This window comes from Phaethon lepturus, unplaced genomic scaffold (genome assembly GCF_000687285.1).
Source record: "Phaethon lepturus isolate BGI_N335 unplaced genomic scaffold, ASM68728v1 scaffold3274, whole genome shotgun sequence".
Lineage (NCBI taxonomy): Eukaryota > Metazoa > Chordata > Aves > Phaethontiformes > Phaethontidae > Phaethon > Phaethon lepturus.
In genome coordinates, this window is record NW_010533779.1 from 71,729 (window position 1) to 80,081 (window position 8,353).

Below are 8,353 nucleotides of genomic sequence, written 5' to 3' on the forward strand. Positions count from 1 at the left end.
CCAGGCCCGCCGCCGATCCCACGCACAGCTCACCTGTGACACGTCAACACCGCTCGCCCGGAGCGACTTCTGAGTGCCCCATGCATAATTCATGCTTCCTTAAAGTGGTTTCTGTGTGTGTTTTGACGGCTGACACTCCAAGCTCATTTCTGATCTGTTGCACACTGGAATCTAAGAGCTCTGAATGCCAGCTGACTTCCCCCAGAAGGCATTAAGTTACACACAGGGTCTTTGTTCTCCACCCCCCCAACCCCCCCCCAGCACCTTTCCTGTAAACCAGTTCATGCCTTCAGTAGCTGGAAAGGAAACAGAAGAAAGCCAGTTCCCTCCCCCAGCCTGCTTCTTACAACAGACTTATATACGGAAAACCCATCGCAGTGGTCACCCATCCTCCTCCTGCCTCTCCTAAGCATCTTTTCAAGCAGTGGAGATGGCTCTTTGAACGCCATCTCTTGCGGTAACAGTTTGCAGGTTGCATTTTCAGAGCCTGTCACTGGGGATTTAAGGATAATCCCTATCTGTGGCTCCGCCAGCCTGACTTCTTGCCTCTCTCAGCTGGCCATGCTTTCAGGTGTGGCTTTCCACTCAAAGCAAGCAGGAAGATACCCCACTCGAGGCGTGAGAACAGGAGCCGGCAGGCAGCTCCTTTCATTTTTTTTTTTTTTTTTCATAATTTCCCCCATGTTTCTTAATTGGTGGAAACATCCTGTAAACACAGACAGCAAAATTAAACATTTGCCCAGCTTTTCCCAGGTTCCATTGTAACTTCTGTGTTTGCAGATACTACGTTTGATAACAGAGGGAGAGAAGTAATAGAAAAAAACATTTTAATTCTTCCACCTCCTTTTGCCCTCCAAAAAACAAGTACTCTCGTCCCCAAAGGACAGAATGCCACCTCGTTTGTGCATTGCTGCCTCCTGTACACCAGCCACCTTCCAACACCCCTGTTTCTTTAGTAAGTTTTTCCAACACAGCCCAGACATCTGCATTCACCCATATCAAGCGTTAAAGAAAGCATTTTCTTATTTCATCCTCAAGGATGACAGTCTGCGGTGAAGATGATATACACCCTTGCTTTCAAAGAAGTTTTTGACTTACACAGCACTCAAGTAAAATGGGCTACTTAGATTTCTGATGTCCTATAGCACTACATAAATAATGTCTAAGAAGCCATTCTTTCCTCATTTCAGTAAGGCTTATTTTTGCTTTCTCCTTATCCGGTCCAGTTAAATTGCTGTTTTCCCACTTTAAAAGATTTTAAAACAGTCATCCAACTGTTCCGATTTCCCATGGATTAGTTGCACACCCCCCCACAACCCATCTGTCTGGCATTCATATTTTTACATGCTTTTCTTTTTACTATCATGCTGCTTCATATTATTTGATCTCTGCTCCTTCCACTGCTGCCTGTGTGTGGCTTAGACGGTCCTGTGTTATTTTATCAGCCTCCAACTGTAGGAGCAAGGTGGGATGGATATAAAGTTTTGCTGTCATATTTCCTACTTGCTCATAGGAGGCTGAGGCCCTTCTCTTAATAAAAAGATGTTTCTGGGAACAGGAACAGAACTTCTGAGCAACAGTATTAAAGCCAAACAAGCTTCTACTAGCAGCATGTTATCAGTTCACCTGGGAAAGCTGCTGATCCCTACAAGCCATACGGGTTTGGTGGTTGCAAAGTTCAAGATCCAGAATATAACAAGGTTTTCAATTAAGTTTGGGTACCTACTCTCACCTGTGGGACAAAGGTGAAAGAGAAGCTCCCCCAGGGCAAAGAATATATACCTCCTGGCTGAGACACATTTATTTAACATCATTTAAATAGTTGCTGCTTGGTAGCATGTGTGCCTTTGCATGGTGACAATTGTCCCAGGAGCTTCATCTACACTAACTAAAAGAAGGTGTGGGGTGATACCAGGAGAAAAACAGGAGTTCTATTGACTTGAGCTAGGGACTAGGTATTTGGGAGGCATTTCACAAGCCGTTCACACAGTGACAGTGAAAGCTGTATTTGTAGGGGAGACTAACTGCAGACTCCAACGGGACACAGTCGTCTTTACCTTGATAAAGAAGGTCTGTCCTTTGGTAAAGGAAAGGAGCAGTAAATAAAATTCTGCCTGTAACAAGGAGGAGGGGCGGGGGGATACGGGATGAGGGGATGCCAATCTTCCGTTGAAAGAAGCATCAGTGGAAACCTGCTGTGCAGAGAGGCAGACGCTGCAGGAGGGGAAGATGTAAAAGGCTACCTAAAGATAGAGAAGAGGCAAATAAGACTGCAGGTGTGGGAGTCAGTTAAGTTGAAGACGGAGGTGTGCATTGCAACAGAAGAAAATTAATTTGTAGTGAGGTAGTTAGCCTGGTCATAGTAATTTGGAAAGATGCTCAAAGGCATGGCAGCTGAGGAGTATGCCAGGACAGGCTTTTCAGTAGGAAAGGAGAACACAAATGACTGTTAAGAGAAAAGGAGGACTTGACAGTGATGGTGAAAAAGAAATCCTGTATCAGATGGGTGCTCTGCCTTTCTAACATGGAGTAGAACCGGACCAGGAGACTGGATCTTCTAGCTGCCTTACATTTTCTCACCCTCATCTCTTCATCTGGAGTCAGAATGAAAATGGAAGTCGCTAAGGCTAAATGGGAGAACAGAGGAAATAAAAGAGTTCAGCAGATGACCAGAAAAACACAGATTCTCAATTACGATCTAAGCTTTCAGTAGCTCTGCCTCTACTTTGTAGTGTTGCTCTTAACTCATGCTGTTAACAAGGTCACATGCAAAACATTTTTCTGTCTGTATGACAAGACAGCTAAGTATAGAGTGCTTTCCCCTTCTAGTCATTTGATCCTATTCAAAACATATAATCTCCCAGGTCCCAGTCTGTGCAAAGCCAGACATCAGCACATTTTTGGCTACAGGGCACCTACAAAAAGATTAGTGACAGTCTTGCGAAGCCTGTGTTGCAGATTCTGTCATGGGGCCAACATTTAAGTAAGGTACCTTGCATTTTCATTAAGAGAATTCCAGACCATTATTAGCAAAGTTAGTTTAACTTTTAGTCTGTTTTGCCAGCTACTAAGTATATATTTAATGATGTGCATTGCTGGCAATGGGGGAAGGGAAGATGTATTCTATTGCTATTCCACTGGGAAATTAAATGAGCTTGCAGAGTCTGCCTAGTTAGAGGTTATAACTTTATTCAGAATTCCATCTCTTTAATGTAATTATGATTTAATAGCTATGTACCTTCAGTAGATCACCACATTTTACAGGTCCCATCTTACAACTCAGAAAACCAGAACACTGGATTCTGTAGGTAACTTAAGCATTTATTTGACATTAATGAGGGAGCTTCTTAGGCACTTAAAGTCAGACTTGTGTCTTAATGAACGAGAACTTCAGACCTAATTATTAATGAAGATCTGAGTGTCCAGGTCCTACGAAGGACCTGTGAAATCTTGTCAAAGATCATACGTTTCTCATGAGCATGCCAAGTGGGTAAGCCATGCAGACCACCCAGTGAAGACACCCCATTCTAGTTAAGACAGGAAAGTCCCTTCCTCCCGATTCTCTTATTTGGTCCCCAGCCAAAATAGGGTCTTTAAGCACACTTCTGTCTTAAGCTCCTTAATATTATTTGCTGCACTTTACCTTGCCTGCAGTATGTTATCTGCACTAGCCAGTTAAGTCCTACTGTCCCTTTTACTTCTACCATGGAAAGTTAACGAGCATTGAGGAAGAAACAGAAGCGATCATACTGAAATCTTCTGATCACTCATGAAGCTGAGCTAGTGCAGTCCTGTAACAGCTTCTCTACCCTCATGCCTGCAGCATGTCTTCAACATGAGCCTCACACTGCCATAACCTGAGTTGCTACCCTTGCTATTTTCTGTCACTTTGATGGAGATGCATGAAGCTAGGAAAAGCTGGTAATTCACAACTCACAAGACGCTCCTTAAAAAAAGTCTCCGAGAGTCAATGCATAGCTGCATCACTGCATCAAGCCCAGCTTATCTGTGTCACCATGCCCTTGATCCACAGCTGCAATTACGGTTTCCAATAAGAGAGCAGGACTACTTGACAGAAAAAAAGGTGGGGGAAAAGCTGGGCCAGCGCTGATACACAGCTGTGATCATTGCCTTATTCATGACTGACAAGGAAGGAACTCAGGATGAAACTTAAGTGAGACATGCTAGTGCACTGAACAGCACTAAAGAAATTCCTCTTCTCTCCTTCCAACTCCTATCCTTCGCTAGTCTCCTCTAAGTGCCCGCTGTTCCTTGCTGCTCTGCTTTCTTCACAGCTTTCAGCCTGCTGACTCTAAGCAGGATGTTCAAACTGACCTTGTTTGGAAGCGTCGTATGCTGACACCATCTCACCTAAAAGCCTTGCTCCTCTGCCATTTTAGGGTTGCAGTTCTCAGCTGTGCAGTAAATTCTTCTCTGCTTAGTCTCTTTTCCAGTGGTCACGGAAAGCAACACACCTCTTTTACACACACTGAACTTAAGTTCAAGAAAGGCCCTGAGCTATTGCCAGTACTAATTTGTTCAGTTAGCCTTAGTTCCCAAATGAGAGCATGAAACGTGTGCTCACTAGTGCTTCCAGGAAGAAGAGAAAGCAAGCCTAGTAACTGTGCAGCATGTATAAGAATCTCTCACACACGGTTTTCTGTTTCTTGCTGTTAATGTGCTTGAACATCATTTGAATCGTTAAAGTAATCTGCAAGCCAGGCATACGGAATTCTTTCCTCCCTGGCCCCTTCTTTTAATGAGAGAAACCTGCACACTCAACCCAAGCTGGATCAAATCACTCTCTTTGGCATTTCATAGGAGCCCAGTCTCTCTCACCTCTTTATTCGCCCAGCTCCATTTGGAATTAGAAATGCAATTGCCGAATTACTGTGAAGGCAGCTGTTCCTGCAGTATATCCACTCAGGCTGGAAGCAGGAAATAAGAAATCTTCCATGAAAGCCTATAATTACAAGATTTCCAGCTTAAGTTTTGCACACATGAACAGTTTGGAAGATGTTTGGATAAGCAAAGTTTGGAACACACAGCTATTTGGATGAGCACCTGGGTGCTTCACTGAACCCAGTCTCCTGATAATCAAGATACATGCATAGATAATCCCCCAAAGACTAATTGCTGCTAACCTTAACTAATGAAAAGCTTGTTCAGAGAAGCACTTATTAGACAAGGAAGAACTTAGCCAACAGCTATTAAAAACAGGCTAGTGGACTGTGTACTTAAGGTGTTTTCTGCACCTGTCAAGGTTTTGAGGGCCTAAGAAATGTTCTGTGCCTGCATTTTCCAATTGTTCTGTATGATTTTTAATTGAATATTCACCTGGCACATCTGTGCAACACACTAGCTTTTGATGATTTTGGAGCAGAGCTCCACCAAGCTTAAAACCAATTCCTTCTACTTCGATGAACCTACTTTACAATTTAACTTTCAAGAGCAGTTCAAACACTACTGTGCAGTGCTTAGTTTAGAGTTATTCAGGCTGATCTGTAATTCCCGCAGCTGAAAACAAAACATTCAATCTCAAGGCGGAGCTTAAGCAATGGGGACTGAAGCAATGCCTGCCACAGCACAGCACGTTCTGAAAACCCTCCTGCATACCGCTTCATTTCTAACTGCACCTGCACGGAGCATCTGCTAAGTAGGCCTTAGAGTCAATACTTTGCCCTTATCTTAGGTCAGGGATAGCAGGAGAACACTGAGATAACGATATTTGAAGGGCATTACCTCCACGCAAGCCGGAGCTGGCTACAGAGGAAAGGATCTCATAGTCCCCCAAGGGAAGTGGAGCTTTACACACTGCCCTCTCAGAAGGGATCAGAGCTGGGGAAGTTTACAGCAATTTCTCCAAATGGTTTCCTGTGTATAAAGAAGAGACTTAAGAGCACACCTTCCACTGGGTTTCACCTAGAAGTAGCACTGAACATCCCAGTTCAGAACAAACCCCATTCATGTCCACAGAAAGACTCTCCCTAGCTTCAGTGAAGCTGGAGCAGGCCCTCAGCTCCCCAGAGCGGGGAGCACTCCCACAGGGCAGCACTCACGAGGACTGCCAGCAACCTCTGATCTAAAAAATTTCATTGTCTGAGAGAACTTCTAGGATGCCTGAATTTCAGGATATTCTGTTTGAAGAGCAACGGTAGGGCTTTGCCCCCTTATGGCTAACTGTCATAAGGGGCAGATCTGACAGCAACACTCTTGATGATGAGCCTGCTAAACCCTTGTTGTGTTTCACCTTCCTCTTTGTATACACCTTAGACCGCACCATGTTCAGCTTTGCAGCATTAGGAACATTCACAGGACGATACCTCTTCCTAGCAGGTGACAGGTCAAGACAAGGAACTTTTATGGTCTTACAGTGATTTGAGAAGGGGAGAGGGAAAACCATAGTTGGCTGTCCACAGAAGAGCTGAAAGAATGCTTTATCCAGGAGGTTAATAAGAAGGATTTATTCCTTCTCTTATATAGAGTTTGTTTGTTTGTTTGTAGCCATAATGGTGACAGAAGAAATTTTATGTTGCAAGCTGAGGAAAAAAATGAAGAGCTGAAACATTTTTGTCTTGCATTTGCAAGTCTACACCAAGAACCAGTCAAGTACTTAAAAGTTACTGTAACGTATCCCATAATTAAGCAGGCTAAAAAGTTCTTTTTGAACAAGTTTAGGATGACTTAAAACGTTTTTAACAAATGTCAAAGCATGTTTCAAGCTGGAAGTCTCAAAAGGCTTTCTTTTAAGTATTTGCACTTTTTAATCCAGACCAAGGGAAGACAGGAGAACTAGCACGCTTTACAGCATCATGGCCAGAAACGGGTGCATAACTGCTATGAAGAAACAGCCTGAGGTCAGTTGAGTTTTTTCAGTCAACCTAAAGAAGCTGACACCCAGGAGCTCCTGCAGTACGACTCCGATTCACACAAGTTCGCCCATTCGTAAAGACGCCCCTTGGAAATGTGACAGCAGTTAAGCAGCATGCGCGCAATCGTAAGTAACAGGGTTTAGCATATCCTGAACACAGAGCTCGGGGGGTGGTTTGGGGGGGGAGTCAGAATAGATCATGGTGGAGAAAATGGTGACGTGGGAACCCTTTTCCGTGTGTTGCCTGGAAAGCCAAACTCACACTTCATGAAGCAAGACTACAGAAAGCTGCCTGGGATGCACATCTCCAAGCAAACAGTTTTAAAAAGTATGATACACCACAAGCTGTGAGTTTGTTATGAAGGAGTGCTAAAATAGCAAACATGTTGCATACAATGCTCTACTCCTGATTCAGAAGCATTGGAAGTTAGATGCAGTATCAAGACTCTCACAGTGCTTTTTAAACGTTTCTCTCGCAACATTTAAGCAATACAGAAAATTATCACCACTAGGCAGGCATGGCTAATATCACTACTGTTTTCTATTGGTAGCCGTTTATCAGTTTAATTCTTCACAGAGTATAAAGCACTTAAGAGTCAATTTACCAAAGATAAAAGAAAACTATCAGCTTTAACCCTAACAAGGCAAACAAGCATACAAAAAAACCCATCAAAAAGCCTGTTTGCACTATAATGCAGCAGCTTGTCCTTTAGAAACACTATTTTTATATATAAAGCTATGTCCTTGGCTGCTGATATTTTGAAGAGCTTTACTGAAAGCAACAGATCTGACCACCATTTCACAACTCACCAGAATTTCCTTTATTTGTGTTTACAGTTTTTAGCAGACTGCTGATTTGTCTCCGAATTGACATATCAATAAAACCTCTGTCACTTTTCTAGCACACCAGCAGCATTACCTTCTGCATGCTGGCCAACATCCACACTGGACAACTATGTTTTAACTGCTAACTTTATCCTGAACTCTTAACTCTATATTGTACTCTTTTTTCCTGTTGTAGCTGTACATAGTTGAACAGCTGCTCAAAGAGCTTCTCCAAGTATTTCTGCAAACAAATTTTGTTTTCCAACAGTCACAATAAAGCAAACAAAAAATGTGCCAGCAAGGCTGAACTGGAAGACCATTCAGAAATTGTTGAGATTTTTAGATTATTTCTTCTTTACTGTTTACCCCTGGTCCAGCTCTTATTGACAAATATCCTCAAACCCTAACAAATCCACAGCAGAAAATTTACAAAAGAATGAAGTAGGAGAGAGTAGTTAAGCACTTAGGAGTTGAGTGAAAATTTTCACCCCCAAAATAAACAGAGACTTTGGTTGACAGACACATCAGCTCATTTTGACATGTTCAAAACCAAAGACTTTTAATACCAGTTAAACCTTTCATTCTACAGTACATTTTAAAAATACTTCTAAATAAAGAATTAGGTGCTAAAAAAGGACCAGAATTTGAACAGTGACC